At 42.3% G+C, this 19137-nt stretch overlaps 1 protein-coding gene across 2 annotated transcripts in view; it reads right to left on the bottom strand.

The window, feature by feature from the left end:
- Positions 1-19137, bottom strand: part of ADRA1B (adrenoceptor alpha 1B) — a 255747-nt gene that overhangs the window by 170616 nt on the left and 65994 nt on the right. The window contains exon 2 of one of the 2 annotated variants that reach the window (XM_057541728.1): positions 17244-17573. The gene's annotated coding sequence lies outside the window, so the exon portion shown is untranslated. Of the gene's footprint in view, positions 1-17243; positions 17574-19137 lie in introns of those variants that run through there. The other variant, XM_057541727.1, reaches the window with a different exon arrangement.

Below are 19137 nucleotides of genomic sequence, written 5' to 3'. Positions count from 1 at the left end.
CTGAAAGACATTAAGAGTGAGAAGTTAGATAATCCAAGTGTGGAGTTCAGGGGAATAGCTGAACAGAAGGTATATGTTTGGGAGTTAGCATATGGATGTATTTAAAGCCACAGGCAGGACTGGATGAGTTCATCACGAGAGTGAAGATAGAAGTTGGAGACAAGAGGATCCAGGGCAGAACTCTAGGAGCCCTCCAACAACGAGAGGTCAGGAGTATGTAGCAGTAAAAGAAATAGAGAAGGAGGTCCAGAGAGTTGATAGAAAGACTGGGAGAGGATGGGGTCCCTAGATGCCTAGTGAAGAAAAAGGAGGGGTGATCATCTGTGCCAAATGCCACTGTGGTTCAAATAAGAATTGCTAGTGGGGGGGGGCTTCCCTGGTGGCGCAGTGGCTGGGAATTCGCCTGCCAAGGCAGGGGACGTGGGTTCGAGCCCTGGTCTGGGAAAATCCCACATGCTGCGGAGCAACTAAGCCCGTGCACCACAATTGCTGAGTCTGTGCTCTAGAGCCACAACTGCTGGGCCCACGTGCCACAACTATTGAAGCCTGCGCACTGCAACGAAGAGTGGCCCCCGCTCGCCGCAACTAAAGAAAAGCCCGCACACAGCAACAAAGACCTAATGCAGCCAAAAATAAATAAATAAATTTATGAAAAAAACAATAATTGCTAGTGGGGGATAAGGATTGGCAGCCCTTTGGGTTGGTGACATGGAGATGGCTAGGGACCTTAGGGGGAGATGCTGTACAGATTTCTGTATAGCAGAGGTTTGGAAGCCTGGCTGAAGAGGATGACAAAGACAATGCATGGGTAGGGATTGAAGGCGGCAAGTAGAGACAATTTTTACAGGAGGTTTGCTCTGGGAAGACAGAGGAAAGAGGGTGGCCGCTGGAGGCAGATGTGGGTGCCAAGGTGATGGGAGATATTACAGCCAGCCTGTAGGCCTAGGGAATGATACAGTGAAGAAGGAAAGCTCGTTCACAAAGGAGCACACGGGAAGAAAGATGTTAGCAAAGTCCCTGAGGAGGAGAGAAGCACTGCACAGATGGAGGTGTTGGCCTTAGGAGGATGATCAGTGGGGATCCGAGATCTGAGGCCTGAAAGTTAAAGTAAGACTTGGCGGCCTTGTCTGTGTCTTCTTTTCTAGCCACAGTGAGCTGCTCAGGGTGGCAGGAAGTTGGATTTATTCAGGGCTCGGGTTTTGCCAGGAGGTTAGGACAGAGTGGGAGTGTGGTGAGGAGCTGAAGGTGTGTGCAGGGAGTGACAGCACGGATCACAGGGAGGGGAAGGCGGGAAGTGAGGAGCCGCAGGTTTTGAGCCAGGCATTATCCCAGCCCAATATGAACGCAGCTCAGAGTTGTGTGAACTTCCTGAGGAGTCCCTGTACCTCTTTCTTCTGGGATCCGTGGGCCTTGTTGCCAACTTACTGGATCTAAATCTTTGGAGACGGGTCCAGTATCTACCTATGAAGTCAGGGTCTCAGTGCTCCTAGCCACACTGGGGTTGAGAACCGATGCCTTTGGAGTATCAACTCGCTTTTAAAAGGAACCTTCACTTAATTCTGTGCTCTAGGTCAAATTCACTGCTTGGTTTGGAGAAACTGCCAGGAAATTTCGATTCTTCCACCATTCTTCCTTCTAATCAGCACTGAAACTTTCCCTTACTTTTCTTTTTTTTTTTTAATTTTGATTTCCCTTTCCTCCTGAAAAGCTACCACTGATCACTGGCCTTCCAGCAGAAATTCCTGAAAGACGCTAATATTTGGTACCTGGAGGTTCCTGGGGTGTGCTGTGTTTGGCTAAAAAAAGCCGAGGTTTGTGGACTCATGAATAAACTCAAAGGACATATTCTAACTCTCCTTGAAAGTTTATTTCCCAACAGGAAAACCATCTGTTTTTCCACCACCACCCACAATTCCACAATATATGAAAGCTTGTTTGCCCCTTCCTTTTGGCTATGAACACATGGCATTTGGCTTCACAGAGGTATCCATCATACTCAGAAAGTTATTCCACATAAGATGTCAAATTTTAAAATGAGGACTAGCAGGATACATGTTCAAATAAATTTGTTCCTCTTGTCAATAGGTCAATGTCAGTGGCTGTGAGAATCACAGTCTTTGTTCTACTAATGACCCAGCTCTCCTGGTATGCTTTAAGTTTCTTTTTCAGACAGGGCTCTTTTCTGCCCTAGGTCCTTTGCATATGCCATCACCTCTATTGCAAATCTCCACCCTCCACTCCGATTTTATATGGCTGGTTCTTTTTCATTCTTCAGTTCTCTGTTTAAACATCACGTCCTCAAAGAAACTTCTCTGACTGCCATGTCTACTGTAGGGCTTCTGATCACCGCTATCACCCCCATTCCTTTTCTTGGAACCATATTTATTTCCTTTATTGTTCTTGTTAAATTTTGTGATTATCTCATTATTTATTTACTTGATCATTAGCCATATCCTCCAATAGACTCCAAGCAATAAGAGGGCAGGACTTAGTCTGCTTTTTCCCTCATTTTGTCCCCAATGCCTGGCACATTATGGGTTCTCAACTTGTTGCTTGACTAATCTGAGCAAGCCCTACACAGGGAGTGGTGTGACTAAAACACATTTTGGTTCCTATTCCTTCTGTGCCAGTTAGAATTAGGTTCAGCAGCAGACAGAAAACTAAAAATAACAGAGGCTTGAACAATATAGGACTTTATTTCTTCCTCTGGTATGGTGGTTCCATGGCAATCAAGGGCTCGGATTCCTTCCAGTGTTTAGCTGTTAGGCTATGGGTATGGCCATTGTACTCAAGGTCCAAGATGACAGCTAGAGCTCCAGCCATCACATCCATATTCTGGGGAGAAGTTCACAGGAAGAGGTGAAACATTAGGGAAAAAAGAGCCTGTGCCAGCTGTCTTTTAAGAAAGTTTCCCAGAAGATGCCACCACACATTTCTGCTTTCATTTCACTAACCAGCACTTAGTCACATGGCTATATCTATCTGCAAGGGAGCCTGGGAAATGCAGTCTGTTTTAAGGACACATTTCTGCTCCAAATGAATTTGGAGGTTTTGTTAATAAGAGTGATGCGGAATATAGATACTTGGGTAGGCAAATCTCAGTCTCTGCCATAGTCTCCTTCTCAAAAACCTTCTATGGCTCCCTAGTACTTATGTCAACAGTTCTTAAGCAGGGTTGTATATCAGAAACACTTTGGAAACTTTTCCAAAAGACATGCTTGGGCTTCAACCTCTGAGATTTAGTAGGTCTGGGGAGGGGTTTGTTGTTGGGGCTTCAGGGGGTCAACCATACCTTTCCACAACTCCACTGCAAGCCTGAGCTCTGAACCATTTGAAGAAACACAAGAATCAGGCAAGCGAGGAACAAAAATTTGCCTTTCTTTTTGATGAGGCTGTTTGAAGAATGCCGCTTTTAGTCGTACTGACCAATAGGCTTTCTAGTACTTCCATCCCTGGATTAGACTGACTTAGTTGATTGCAGACAGAGAAGGACCACCATGTGCCTCCCTGGGGGGAGACCTCGGCCTCTGATGCCATGGCAGGGAACAGGCCAGCACACAGGTGCTCTGTGGACCGGCAGGTCCACGGGACCTAAGCTACCCACATCCGTTTCTTCCTCCCAAATCCAACTCACAGATCAGATGAGTTGTGCCTATTTCCCATCCTCTTGCAGGGGCGGCATGGGTAAGGAGTGGGGTCAAGAGGCCAGGAGGGCTGCTCTGGGAAAGCCGAGGAGCAAGGAACAATATAAAAACCCCTGAACTACAACATAAGGCCTAAGTTCCTTGACAAAGCATCTGAGCACCTTTGTGATCTTTCTGGGACCTACATTTCCAGCTTCATCTCTTCCTTCTTTATGTTCCCTCTGCTCCAACATTTTCTCACCCCAATGCCTTTGCCTGTGCTACTTCCTGTCTGGACGGACTTTCCTTTTAACCTCTGCAGGTTGGACTCCACCTCCCTTCAGAGTCCAAAGCCAATGCCAAGAGGTCTCCATCAACCCCATCATGCCACATCCAACTCCCTCTGCTCTGTGTTCCCATGGCACCTTGCCACTTACACCACCTTCTCATTTTTTACACATGCATCTATGGTAGACATTGCTAGTTGCCCAGCAGGGAAAAAGAGAGAGGCTCGCTTGGAAGGAGATAGAAGTCGGAGGGCTGGGAGGCAGGGAGGAGATAACCGCAGGGCTGCATTTGTTTGCAGCACCTTGGTGGCTGTCCCAGTTAGACTGGACATGTGCTCTCTGGTTACCATTGGCCTCACCATGGCCAGCATTGCTTACACTGTGTCTGCCTCACATAATAACATTACCTGCCCGGCCCTTGTAGGTGTTTAGCCTTGTGAGTCATGTTCTACAGCCTCCCCAGGAAGTGGCTGAGCCCACTGTGCCTGAAATGCCTTCAGAAACAGAGAAATGCCCTCATATGGGTCAGCCCATGGCCTTGCAAACACCACCATTTGTCATCCTGAAACTTGCACTCAGTGACCCCAGTCCTATCTTTTGGGGCTGCACAGATTGTACTGTCTCTTGCACATGACAGTTCCTCTGACATTCAAAGTCAGTTGTGTTGCCACTGTTTCAACCTCCTCTCAACAGTAAGCACTCAATAACTATCAGCTGTTTTTATGAAGGATGCTAGCAATGTTATGACTGATTGTTAAATGCCAAACGTGAGCATTTAACAAATGAATAAGCCTGGGTCAGCAAAGGGAAATCAGAGCGTCATAATTTTATGGGCATTTTAGAAATCATTAGCCCAGGGATAATAGACAGCCTCATGTGTTCACTGACAAATGGAGAGTGGTTACTTGAAGCACAATGCTGATTCTCAGGGCACACCTGGGCTCACTGGGAAAGGATTAGTGATGGCTGCCAGGAAGAGGAGGATGGGACAGTGGAGGGATATCAGTCATTTGCCATCTCTGATTTTACCCAACTTCACAGGCCCAGAGAGGTGGACAAGGTGTAAGTGTGCAGTAAGGTGCAGTAAGGGATCTAGAATTCCTGGCTTCTGGAGTCTTCCTTCTGCCCAAGCTGCCTCACTGCTGTTGGCGTCTTGCAGAAAAATTCAGAGGCTAATGAAATACTTATTAAGACCTTAGTGGTTTTTTTGACTGTTATTCCCTCACTTTCTTACCTGCTAGCTCTCTCAGCTACCTCCTCTAAAGGCTGCCTTTTACATTAATCTGCCTATGCATCTCTTTCCCTCGTTAAATAATAAAGAATCATCCTGCTTCTTCCGCCGCCATTCTTTTTGGAAAAGCACAATAATCAGTCTTTAATGAGCTTGTGACTCTGAACCGAAGTATAATAATTTTGGTGACTCTGCAGCTTCCGTTGATGGAAATATATTTATTTTAGAAGCTGATGACCTGTGGGAAAAGACTATTATTCTAAATATCATGATGAGGTCATGGGAGCTGATGGAGGTCTTGGGGAGAGGGGGAGGAGATGGGAAGAGAACCAGTGAAAATTAGAATTGCATATGAATGAAAATAGACTACTTTCTATTCTGAGCAAGAGATACTGGTTTAGTGATTCCTTAGGGGTGTTGAAGCAAAATGTACACAGATGGGAGAAGTTTCTTGAGGCTAGCTCAGCCCTTTGCCTAGGGTTCCATTAGGAGACATGAGAGATGGTAGCCAAGGTCAGTCTTCGGTCCTAGGACAGAAGGCTAGTGGGTGCTAGAACCTAAGGCTAAGAATAGGAGTAGGAAATGGGATGGTCAGTGACCAGGCTTCATATCTTTATAATAGACTTGTTTCTGTAGTGAAATTTACATAAAGTACGACACTTTGCATTATATAAAAGCTAGATGAGCCAAAAACAAACTAATGAAAAAACAAGTGCATAGTTACCCATAATGCCATCCCTCAGGCATTTCAACTAAGTGAATTTTATACACACACACACACACACACACACACACACACACATATTTTGTAAGATGGGTATCTTAGTTGACATACTCTTTTTAACCTAATTTTTACTGTCAGTATGTTGTGATCATTTTCCTTGGTCAGTGAATCAGATCCGTGATGTCGTATTGGACATTCATTTGATTACCTTCCAAAGAGCTACTGTTACCTTCTCATTTCTTAACAGAATGCAGAATTTCTAAGCCATGTGGTTTGGATACGTCATTCTACCCCTAGCTCCAGAGTAAACTTTGATTAGATTGAGCCAATCAGCTTATCTTGTTACCCAGACCTTGGAGATTAGTTAAAGGATGGGCACCTGACCCAGTTTGGATCCAAGAAGAGACATTTGCTAAGGACTTCTAGGTTAGAAAGTTCCTCTCTTTCATGGAAGATTCTGGAATTAATTCTATCTTTTACCTCAGGTAATGTGGCATAAGGTGGGATTAGAAGTCCAGTGGTCACTGTTACTAACCGGAGGGGGAACTAGCTGAGACTGAAACTGTATAGAAGAGAGTGGAGAGTATAGTAGAAAACATGAATCAGAGCCTGGACTCCATCAGGATCCTCTGGATCAAACCATGCCTGAGGATCATGCCACCTCTATACTTTTCAGTTAAGTCCATAAATTTAAGCTTGTTTGAGTCATGTTATCTATTACTGGCAACCCAAAGCATCCTAAATAATATAATCATTTTACATAATGGTATAATATCCTATTACATAGATGTGTTAAAAGCATTTTCATGCCTACTATTCAATTTAATCTTTAAGCCATCTTATGAAGTAAACAAGTATCTATTTGGCAAGTGAATAACTAAGACCTAGAGGGGACAACTGATCTATCCAAGATCACACAGCTAGTTAGTGGCAGAACCAGAGTTCCTGACTTTTTGAACAGAGCTTTTAATACTCAATGACACCTCAAGGCAGAGGGATTATGGACCAGTGAATAGAATAATTCTAAAGACTGAGGCCATATTATTAGGCTTTCAGGTAGGACGTGACCTGTCATGTCAATCAGATGCACCTCAAATTTGAAACCTAGGATGTAAGCCTTACAATGTAAGGCATGAAAAGGTTTAGAGATTAGAGTAGTGGTTCTCAAACTGTGGTCTGGGGACCCCTGGGGGTTCCTGAGATCTTTTCAAGAGGTTTGTGTTAAAACTATTTTCATAATAATGTTAAATGATGTTTGCTCCTCTTCCATGCTCATTCTCTCGTAAGTATACAGTGGTGTTTTCCAGAGGACACATGACATGTGACACACAACAAAATGAATGCAGAAGGAAATATGAGAATCTAACTATCTTCTGTTAAGCCAGACATTAAACAAATTTGCAGGGAGCTAAGTGGATCCAAGAGCTGCGGGTGGGCTCGACATACCCCACCGTGGGATGGTGCTCTGACCACGGCAACTGTTGAAGGGCTGCCTCTGTGGAGGCAGTGAGGCGCCACCGGTCCCTTAAACATCTTCTTCTGAAGTACATTCTATGCTAGGAGGAATGACTGCACTATTTTCCTGAGCTACGGCAGTCAGACCTGGTACAGCTAACTTCTCTACAGAAAACCCAAACCTGCCAAGGATGGTTCAGATTTTGGCAGACTGTCGCTTCATCCCCACCCAACACCGATAATATCAGCAGAGAGGGCAGACAGCAGAAGCAAGAACAACTACATTCCTGCAGCCTGTGGAACAAAAACCACATTCACAGAAAGATAAAGATGAAAAGGCAGAGGGCTATGTACCAGATGAAGGAGCAAAATAAAACCCCAGAAAAAAAACTAAATGAAGTGGAGATAGACAACCTTCCAGAAAAAGAATTCAGAATAATGATAGAGAAGATGATCCAGGACCTCAGAAAAAGAATGGAGGCAAAGATCAAGAAGATGCAAGAAATGTTTAACAAAGACCTAGAAGAATTAAAGAACAAACAGAGATGAACAATACAATAACTGAAATGAAAACTACAATAGAAGGAATCAATACCAGAATAACTGAGGCAGAAGAACAGATAAGTGACCTGGAAGACAGAATGCTGGAATTCAATGTTGCGGAACAGAATAAAGAAAAAAGAATAAAAAGAAATGAAGACAGCCAAAGAGACCTCTGGGACAACATTAAATACAACAACATTCGCATTAGAGGAGTCCCAGAAGGAGAAGAGAGAGAGAAAGGACCCGAGAAAATATTTGAAGAGATTATAGTCGAAAACTTCCCTAACATGGGTAAGGAAATAGCCACCCAAGTCCAGGAAGCGCAGAGAGTCCCATACAGAATAACCCAAGGAGAAACACGCCGAGACACATAGTAATCAAAGTGGCAAAAATTAAAGACAAATAAAAATTATTGAAAGCAGCAAGGGAAAAATGACAAATAACATACAACCCATAAGGTTACAGATGATTTCTCAGCAGAAATTCTACAAGCCAGAAGGGAGTGGCATGACATATTTAAAGTGATGAAAGGGAAGAACCTACAACCAAGATTACTCTACCTGGCAAGGATCTCATTCAGATTCGACGGAGAAATCAAAAGCTTTACAGACAAGCAAAAGCTAAGAGAATTCAGCACCACCAAACCAGCTCTACAACAAATGCTAAAGGAACTTCTCTAAGTGGGAAACACAAGAGAAGAAAAGGACCTACAAAAACAAACCGATAACAATTAAGAAAATGGTAATAGGAACATACATATTGATAATTACCTTAAACGTGAATGGATTAAATGCTCCAACCAAAACACACAGGCTCGCTGAATGGATACAAAAACAAAACCCATATATATGCTGTCTACAAGAGACCCACTTCAGACCTAGGGACACATACAGACTGAAAGTGAGGGGATGGAAAAAGATATTCCATGCAAATGGAAATCAAAAGAAAGCTGGAGTAGCAATACTCATATCAAATAAAATAAACTTTGAAATAAAGAAGGTTACAAGAGACAAGGAAGGACACTACATAATGATCAAGGGATCAATCCAAGAAGAAGATATAACAATTATAAATATATATGCACCCAACATAGGAGCACCTCAATACAAAATGCAAGTGCTAAGAGCTATAAAAGAGGAAATCGACAGTAACATGATAATAGTGGGGAACTTTAACACCTCACGTACACCAATGGACAGATCGTCCACACAGAAAATTAATAAGGAAACACAAGCTTTAAATGACAAAATAGACCAGATTTAATTGGTATTTATAGGACATTCCATCCAAAACCAGAAGATTACACTTTCTTCTCAAGTGTGCAAGGAACATTCACCAGGATAGATCACATCTTGGGTCACAAATCAAGCCTCGGTAAATTTAAGAAAACTGAAATCATATCAAGCATCTTTTCTGACCACAACGCTTTGAGATTAGAAATGAATTACAGGGAGAAAAAAACTACAAAACACAAACATGTGGAGGCTAAACAATACGGTACTAAATAACCAAGTGATCACTGAAGAAATCAAAGAGGAAGTCAAAAAATACCTAGAGACAAATGACAATGAAAACACGACAATCCAAAACCTATGGGATGCAGCAAAAGCAGTTCGAGAGGGAAGTTTATAGCAATACAAGCCTACCTCAAGAAACAAGAAAAACCTCAAATAAACAATCTAAACCTACACCTAAAGGAACTAGAGAAAGAAGAACAAACAAAACCCAAAGTTAGCAGAAGGAAAGAAATCATAAAGGTCAGAGCAGAGATAAATACAACAGAAACAAAGGAAACAATAGCAAAGATCAATAAAACTGAAAGCTAGTTCTTTGAGAAGATAAACAAAATTGATAAACCATTAGCCAGACTCATCAAGAAAAAGAGGGAGAGGACTCAAATCAATAAAACTAGAAATGAAAGAGGAGAAGTTACAACAGACACCGCAGAAATACAAAGCATCCTAAGAGACTACTACAAGCAACTCTATGCCAATAAAATGGACAACCTGGAAGAAATGGACAAATTCTTAGAAAGGTAGAACCTTCCAAGACTGAACCAGGAAGAAACAGAAAATATGAACAGACCAATCACAAGTAATGAAACTGAAACTGGGATTAAAAATCTTCCAACAAAGAAAAGTCCAGGACCAGATGGCTTCACAGGTGAATTGTGTCAAACATTTAGAGAAGAGCTAACACCTATCCTTCTCAAACTCTTCCAAAAAGTGCAGAGGAAGGAACACTCCCAAACTCATTCTAGGAGGCCACCGTCACCCTGATACCAAAACCAGAAAAAGATATTACAAAAAAAGAAAATTATAGACCAATGTCACTGATGAATATAGATGCAAAAATTCTCAACAGTATACTAGCAAACAGAATCCAAAAACACATTAAAAGGATCATACACCATGATCAAGTGGGATTTATCCCAGGGATGCAAGGATTTTTCAATATATGCAAATCAATCAATGTGATACACCATATTAACAAACTGAAGAATAAAAACCATATGATCATCTCAATAGATGCAGAAAAAGCTTTTGACAAAATTCAACACCCATTTATGATAAAAACTCTCCAGAAAGTGGGCACAGAGGGAACTTACCTCAACATAACATATACAACAAACCCACAAAGCAAAGATCATTCTCAATGGTGAAAAACTGAAAGCATTTCCTCTAAGATCAGGAACAAGACAAGGGTGCCCACTCTCACCACTATTATTCAGCATAGTTCTGGAAGTCCTAGCCACGGCAATCAGAGAAGAAAAAGAAATAAAAGGAATCCAAATTGGAAAAGAAGAAGTAAAACTGTCACTGTTTGCAGATGACATGATACTATACATAGAGAATCCTAAAGATGCCACCAGAAAACTGCTAGAGCTAATCAATGAATTTGGTAAAGTTGCAGGATACAAAATTAATGCACAGAAATCTCTTGCATTCCTATACACTAACAATGAAAGATCAGAAAGAGAAATTAAGGAAACACTGCAATTTACCATGGCAACAAAAAGAATAAAATACCTAGGAATAAACCTACCTAGGGAGACAAAAGACCTGTATGCAGAAAACTATAAGACACTGATGAAAGAAATTAAAGATGATACAAACAGATGGAAAGATATACCATGTTCTCAGACTGGAAGAATCAATCTTGTGAAAATGACTATACTACCCAAAGCAATCTACAGATTCAATGCAATCCCTATCAAATTACCAATGGCAATTTTTACAGAACTAGAACAAAAAATCTTAAAATTTGTATGGAAACACAAAAGACCCCAAAGAGCCAAAGCAGTCTTGAGGGAAAAAAACGGAGCTGGAAGAACCAGGCTCCCAGACTTCAGACTATACTACAAAGCTACAGTAATCAAGACAAAATGGTACTGGCACAAAAACAGAAATATAGATCAATGGAACAGGATAGAAAGCCCAGAGATAAACCCATGCACCTATGGTCAACTAATCTATGACAAAGGAGACAAGGATATACAATGGAGAAAAGACAGTCTCTTTATAAGTGGTGCTGGGAAAACTGGACAGCTACATGTAAAAGAATGAAATTAGAACACTCCCTAACACCATACACAAAAAATAAACTCAAAATGGATTAGAGACCTAAATGTAAGACCAGACACTATAAAACTCTTAGAGGAAAACATAGGCAGAACACTCTTTGACATAAATCACAGCAAGATCTTTTTTGATCCACCTCCTAGAGTAATGCAAATAAAAACAAAAATAAACAAATGGGACCTAATGACACTTTAAAGCTTTTGCACAACAAAGGAAATCATAAACAAGATGAAAAGACAACCCTCAGAATGGGAGAAAATATTTGCAAACGAATCAACAGACAAAAGATTAATCTCCAAAATATATAAACAGCTCATGCAGCTCAATATTAAAAAAACAAACAACCCAATCCAAGAATGGGCAGAAGACCTAAGTAGACATTTCTCCAAAGAAGACATACAGATGGCCAAGAAGCACATGAAAAGCTGCTCAACATCACTAATTATTAGAGAAATGCAAATCAAAACTACAGTGAGGTCCTCACACCAGTTAGAATGGGCATCATCAGGAAATCAACAAACAACAAATGCTGGAGAGGGTGTGGAGAAAAGGGAACCCTCTTGCACTGTTGGTGGGAATGTAAATTGATACAGCCACTATGGAGAACAGTATGGAGGTTCCTTAAAAAAACTAAAAATAGAACTACCATATGACCCAGCAATCCCAGTACTGGGCATATACCCAGAGAAAACCATAATTCAAAAAGACACATTCACTGCAGTGTTCATTGCAGCACTATTTACAATAGCCAGGTCATGGAAGTAACCTAAATGCTCATCAGCAGACGAATGGATCAAGAAGATGTGGTACATATATACAATAGAATATTAGTCAGCCATAAAAAGGAACGAAATTAGGTCATTTGTAGACATGTGGATGAATCTAGAGACTGTCATACAGAGTGAAGTAAGTCATAAAGAGAAAAACAAATATTGTATATTAACGCATATATGTGGAATCTAGAAAAATGGTACAGATGAACCGGTTTGCAGGGCAGAAATCAAGACACAGATGTAGGGACAAATGTATGGACACCAAGGGGGGAAAGTGGCTGGGGGGGTGGGATGAATTGGGAGATTGGGATTAACATGTATAAACTAATATGTATAAATGGATAACTAATAAGAACCTGCTAATAAAAAAATAAATAAAATAAAATTCAAAAATTCAAAAAATAAATAAATAAAAATAAAAAAACAAATTTGCAGAAATGTCAAACAATGCCCCCCTTCTTGCTAATTTTTTTGTAGTTTGGAAAATATAGTTATTTTAAAAATGTGTTATTTATATTAACATGTAATGTTTTTATTATTTTTGAAAATAAAATTATAATTTTTTTTCAGTTTTAACTTTGAATATAGTAGGTGTGGATAGATATAACCTACACAGACAAACGTTGTTTGGGTCCTCAATATTAAGAGCGTAAAAGTGTTTTGAGGATATAATGTTTGAGAACTGCTGGGTTAAGGATAACTATGATTTCCAATTAAACTTCTTTCAGAAAACTCATTCAGGCAAGCCTAGTTTCGTTTTGGCTTCTAACACCTAGACTCCAGGCACAAAGTGCAGTATGAACTGGAGATTTAGCCATTGATGGGTACTATGATCAGTTTAAACCAATTTGTATAACTTTGGCCAAAAGTTCCTTTTGGGATCAAAATGAGTTTGTTGCCTACTTTGATCAAATTGATCAGAAATGGACTGGCTCTATTCATTACTATGTAGATACATAAAGCAATTGGGGTTCTGTGTAGTGAGAGGTATCATTCTGGTGGCAAGCAACAGAAGGTGACTCTGGTTAATTGGGTAGAGAAGTTGTTTATCAAAAGGATCCTGGGAGCTCTCAGAGTTGTTAGGAGAAATGGAGAGCTAGGCTTGAAGCTGAGCTTCCAGGAGCAATGAAAACATCACTCCCTAGAACTGGACTGAGGGGGGATCACTGCCCCTTCTGTGGTGGAGGGACCACCAAGCCCCCGAGGAAACCACCGCTGCCTCTGTGCCAGGATCTCAACCTTACAAATGTTGTCATCCCAAAAGTCAGACCTCTTGCCAACATTCTGCCAGCAAAACGGATCTCCTGGACATTTCTTTCCTTAAGTTGCTCTCTTTGGAATCAAAGTGTATAGGAGTGTGTCCGATTGGTGGAACCTGAGACGCATGTCTTCATTCAAGTTGCAAGAAAGGCTGGAATTTGCTTTGAGATTTCTAAGTCCTGCTTAGGAGACGTGGGATGCACAGAGCTGAAATTATCCCAAACATAGCAAAATCATTTAACAGGAGCCAAGAAGTCAGAAAACACAACTGACTTTTGCAGTACGTGGTGTAAGAAGTCGTAGAGTTGTGGTTATGTAGAAAGCTCCAGGGTTAGGCAGATTTGGGTTCAAATTCTGACCCTGTTACTGCTACCAGCTGTAGAACCTTAAGAAAGTCACTTAAATTCTCAAAGCCTCAATGATCTCACCTGCATCCTTGGGTAGGTATGAAGATTAAGTTAATTTCCTGGATGAAATAACATGTAATATAATATTGTGTGTACCCAGTAGGCACCCCAAAAAATGATAGCTATTAATATTACCAATCTTCAGGCTCTGCAATAGACAGACACATTTTTCCCTAAAGGGGTAAGGGGAAGCCGAGGCACAGGGAGGCCAAGGGACTTGCATAAAATTTGAGCAAGAGCTAACTAACATCAGGACGTGCTTCTGAGCTCACTGATTCTGGGTCCAGCTCCCATCCCAGTTCCTAACCCTCATCACCTCCTTCTGCAATCAAAATGTGGCACAAATAATAAAGATCTCATTTTAGCCAGTTATTTTTGGGTGGCTTTACTTATCCTTATATTTAAGGTGAGCTTTACTTATCTTTCTTATTCTTTTCCGCATTCTTTGAAAATTTACTAACTAGTACATAGTATTAAAAATAATTTAAAAATAGCCATAAAGATGTTTTTATTCTGGGGAACAAAGATCTGTTTCAGTTTGGGTTCCCCTCAAAGCTGAGCCTAAAATGAGGATTTGGGATTTGGGGGTAGTTTATGTAGGAGGTGATAGAAGTCTAAGTCCTGGTTTTCTAATGAACTAGACATATTAATCTAGATGACTATTTCCCAAGTGTGGATCAGTGATCAAGAGAGTGCTACCAGAGATTATCTAAATAATAGGGTTCCATGGTGAAGTTAATGTGGGAGATGCTGGGAGAAAAAGGTATTTTTACCATAGGACTTCTCAGGGCCTTTGGCCTGCTAATGCACACTGCGAGTCTCTGAGAGGGACTCATAGCACCAGTCCCCACTGTTATCCCAAAAGGATTTTGTAGGATTAATACTCTCATGAGTATTTTGGGAAATGTTGCATGATCTCAGAGGTCACTTCAAATTATATAGTTAGTAATTTCTATAATCTCATTTAATCTTCCTCCCAAGTCAGCAAGATGAGGAACCATGTTGAAAATCACTTGTCAAAACCAAGAAGCCAGTTATGGGCATAACTGAAATCAAATCCAAATCTTTCGGGCCATTTTTTTTCTACAGAGTGAGAAGGGCAGGCATTATGGGCTGAATTGTGCTCCCCAAGAAGATATGTCAAAGTTTAACCCCTACACCTCAGAATGTGACCTAATTTGGAAAAAGAGCCTTTGCAGAGGTAACCAAATAAAAATGAGGTCATTGGGGCTTCCCTGGTGGCGCAGTGGTTGAGAGTCTGCTTGCTAATGCAGGAAACACGGGTTCGAGCCCTGGTCTGGGAAGATCCCACATGCCGCGGAGCAACTAGGCCCGTGAGCCACAACTACTGAGCCTGCGCGTCTGGAGCCTGTGCTCCGCAACGAGAGAGGCCGCAATGGTGAGAGGCCCGCGCACCGCGATGAAGAGTGGCCCCCACTTGCCACAACTGGAGAAAGCCCTAGCACAAAAAAAAAACAAAAAAACGAAGACCCAACATAGCAATCAATCAATCAATCAATAAAGAAATCTTAAAAAAAAAAAAAAAAAAAAAGTTGCTTATATTTAAAAAAAAAAAAAAAAAAAAAATGAGGTCATTGAGGTAGGCCCTAATCCAAATGACTTGTGTCCTTCTAAGAAGGGGAAACTTGGACACAGGTACTCCAAGACTGAAGACGGTGTGAAGATACGGGGAGAACGCCACGGGGGAGGCAGAGATTGGAGGTATGAGGTCACAAGCTGAGGAGTCTCTGGAGCTACTGAGACAGGCTGGGACCTGGGACCCTTTACCGGAGTGCTTACACCTGGACAAACGTCTCCTCCGAGCAACAGAATACAAAGAAACTATAAGGGACTAAAAGTAACTGCACGTGTCCACAGTTGCAGCAATTACGAACAATAAGATACACAAAGGTCACAAACCAACTGTCACTTCTGAGGTGCCAGGAGCAAAAGCAGGGTGCAACACAGGACCCCTGCACACAGGGGGTGGGCAGACCACCGAAACCAGCCCTGCGGCCCAACACATCCACCTGCCCCTACCCTCCTTCCACTTGTGGAACCAGCTCGCCCCTCCTCAGGGAGTGAACAAAGGAACCTGTTACTTGTTTTTGCTCCCTCATCCTGTAGCAAAGGTCCCAGTAAAGCCTTGCCTGAATTCCTTGTCTAGCCTATCAATTTCTATTGATTAAAGAGTCCAAGGACCAGAGTCAGTAACACTATCAGAAGCTGAAAGAGGCCAGAAGGATCTTTCTCTTATACACTTCAGAGGGAATATGGCCTTGCCACCACCTTGATTTTGGACTTCTAGCCTCCAGAGCTGTTAAACAATACATTTCTATTTCTCTAAGCCACCCAGTTTGTGGGTACTTTGCTACAACAACTCCAGGAAATGAACACAGCAGATGTGATAGGAGCCCTAGAATGATGCTTCCAGGCTCCTGTTAATCAGACCCAAGTCTGAGCTGTGAACACAGCAGAGCATAGCCAGCCTGTAGAGAAAGCTATTGGCCTCAGCCTGGGGGAGACAGTGCTTCTGTTTAACAGCTAGGAACAAGGAGATCCTCCATGCTTTCCTTGGACCCAGTCTCTCTCCTCCCTTGTCTTCTCACCTTGGCAACAAACAAGAGAACTTGGAGGCTCATAAAACTTTTATAAACCAACAGAGCCCCTTTGATGTTCATTTTCCTTGTGTCTGAGCAGGGCTGTTTCCTGGTGCTGGGCTGCCAGGCCGCGGAATGTGACTTCTCTCCGTGGAAAGAGCCAAGAGCAAGCTTTGCCAGCAGAATTGGCTGGGTCAGAGCTGCCCCCCGGTGCAGACACCTGTTACTCCAGTCTACTTGTGGAGACCTCCTGGGTGCTCAATGCCCCAGGCAGGACTTGAACCTCTGACTATGTGAGTCACTTCTGCATCGACATAATAAGACCTTTCGATTATGTGTCCCAAACAGGTTTCTGAGGTGTTAGGAGCAGAGGATTAAATCCCTACATTGACTATAAAACAGGCAGGGCATCCCCATTTTATTGATAAGCAAACTGAGGCCCAGAGAGCTTAAAGGACTTTTTCCAGGGTCACAGAACTAATTCATGGCAGAGCTGAGACTCCCCCGACAAATGAGCTGCATGTGGGAGGAACTGGATGTTTACGTGAGAAAATACAGCTGCAAGGCAATGGGTACTTGGTGGGTAGAGAAAGGGGCAGCTGCCCAAGGGAAGCACTGAGAAATGGGATATTGGTGGGCTACAGAGCCCCAGCTTTGGAGTCAGAACCAGCTTTGAATCTAGGTTTCGCCAAATACCAGCTGCAAGTTGCTCTCTGTGCCTCAGTTTATCTGATAAATGAAGAAAATAGTTGTACCTACTTCATTAAGCTGTTCTGGCCATCAGATGACAGGATACATGTATTAAACTTGACATCCACCATGTGGGAATCGAGTCATTCGATAGATCACAAGTATTTTGGTGGTGGTGGTCATTAACAGCTCTAGTCATCCTGCACCTCTGCCTGGAGCTGACCTGGTGAATGCTGGTCCCCCTGTGGTAGGTCGGCTCAATTTTGGAAAGATGACCATGCTGATGAGGAGTTGGGTGTGGCTCCAAGCCAGGAAAGGCCCTCGGCAGCTCGTGGGAGCGGGGGAGCAATAGGAGATCCAAGCCCGCAGAAGCCTATTCCTGCAGCTTACTCTGAGGGCCTGTGAACAAAACAAAGCAAAACCTGGTATGAAGTTTCCAAACAGTTCTCAAGTGCTGCCAAGCCTGGATCTGTTTTCTGAGTCACACCGAGGCAGCTTCACCCCCCACTCCTTCCAGGGGCAAGGCCTCATGACCCTTGGGAGCTGGAATCCCTCCTGAGCAATGGAGCAACTGATGGACAGAGCTTGTGTTCCCAGGGAGGCTCCTGGCTCTCGCCCCTGCAGCTCTCACGCTGAGCCATGCCAAAAGGTGGAGACACAGGGTTGCAATAAAATCCGGAAGCTCAACTCGGCTGAAAGTGAATATTAGCCCCTCAGGTATTAAATAGGAGGGCGAGTCCTCAGACTCTTCACTCTTCTCACATAGAAATGACTATTCCCTGCCTATCCCCGTGCGTAGGTCTCACAGTGATACTTCCCTGCTTCTGAGTCTTCCATGGCTCCCTATTATCTGTGCCCTATAGGATAAACCTAAAATTCAAGACCCTTGAAGACCTGGCTTTGGTCTTCCTCTGCACCCTGGCCCTATTTTTTTTTTTTAACATCTTTATTGGAGTATAATTGCTTTACAATGGTGTGTTAGTTTCTGCTGTATAACAAAGTGAATCAGCTATATGTATACATATATCCCCACATCCCCTCCCTCTTGTGTCTCCCTCCCACACTCCCCATCCCACCCCTCTAGTGGGACACAAAGCACCGAGCTGATCTCACTGTGCTATGCAGCTGCTTCCCACTAGCTATCTGTTTTACATTTGGAAGTGTATATATGTCCATGCCACTCTCTCACTTCGTCCCAGCTTACCCTTCCCCCTCCCCATGTCCTCCAGTCCATTCTCTACGTCTGTGTCTTTATTCCTGTCTTGCCCCTAGGTTCTTCAGAACCTTTTTTTTTTTCTTTAAAATTCCATATATATGTGTTAGCATACAGTATTTGTATTTCTCTTTCTGACTTACTTCACACTGTATGACAGTCTCTAGGTCCATCCACCTCACTGCAAATAACTCAATTTCGTGTCTTTTTATGGCTGAGTAATATTCCATTGTATATATGTGCCACATCTTCTTTATCCATTCATCTGTCGATGGACACTTAGGATGCTTCCATGTCCTGGCTATTGTAAATAGTGCTGCAATGAACACTGTGGTACATGACTCATTTTGAATTATGTTTTTCTCAGGGTATATGCCAAGTAGTGGGATTGCTGAGTCATATGGTACTTCTATTTTTAGTTTTTTAAGGAACGTCCATACTGTTCTCCATAGTGGCTGTATCAATTTACATTCCCACCAACAGTGCAAGAGGGTTCCCTTTTCTTCACACCTTCTCCAGCATTTACTGTTTGTAGATTTTTTGATGATGGCCATTCTGACTGGTGTGAGGTGATATCTCATTGCAGTTTTGATTTGCATTTCTCTCATGATTAGTGATGTTGAGCATCCTTTCCTGTGTTTGTTGGCAATCTGTATATCTTCTTTGGAGAAATGTCTATTTAGGTCTTCTGCCCATTTTTGGATTGGGTTGTTTGTACTTTTGATATTGAGCTGCATGAGCTGCTTATAT

This window comes from Balaenoptera acutorostrata, chromosome 2, assembly GCF_949987535.1.
Source record: "Balaenoptera acutorostrata chromosome 2, mBalAcu1.1, whole genome shotgun sequence".
NCBI classification, from domain to species: domain Eukaryota; kingdom Metazoa; phylum Chordata; class Mammalia; order Artiodactyla; family Balaenopteridae; genus Balaenoptera; species Balaenoptera acutorostrata.
This window is presented reverse-complemented; position numbering and strand designations above follow the sequence as displayed.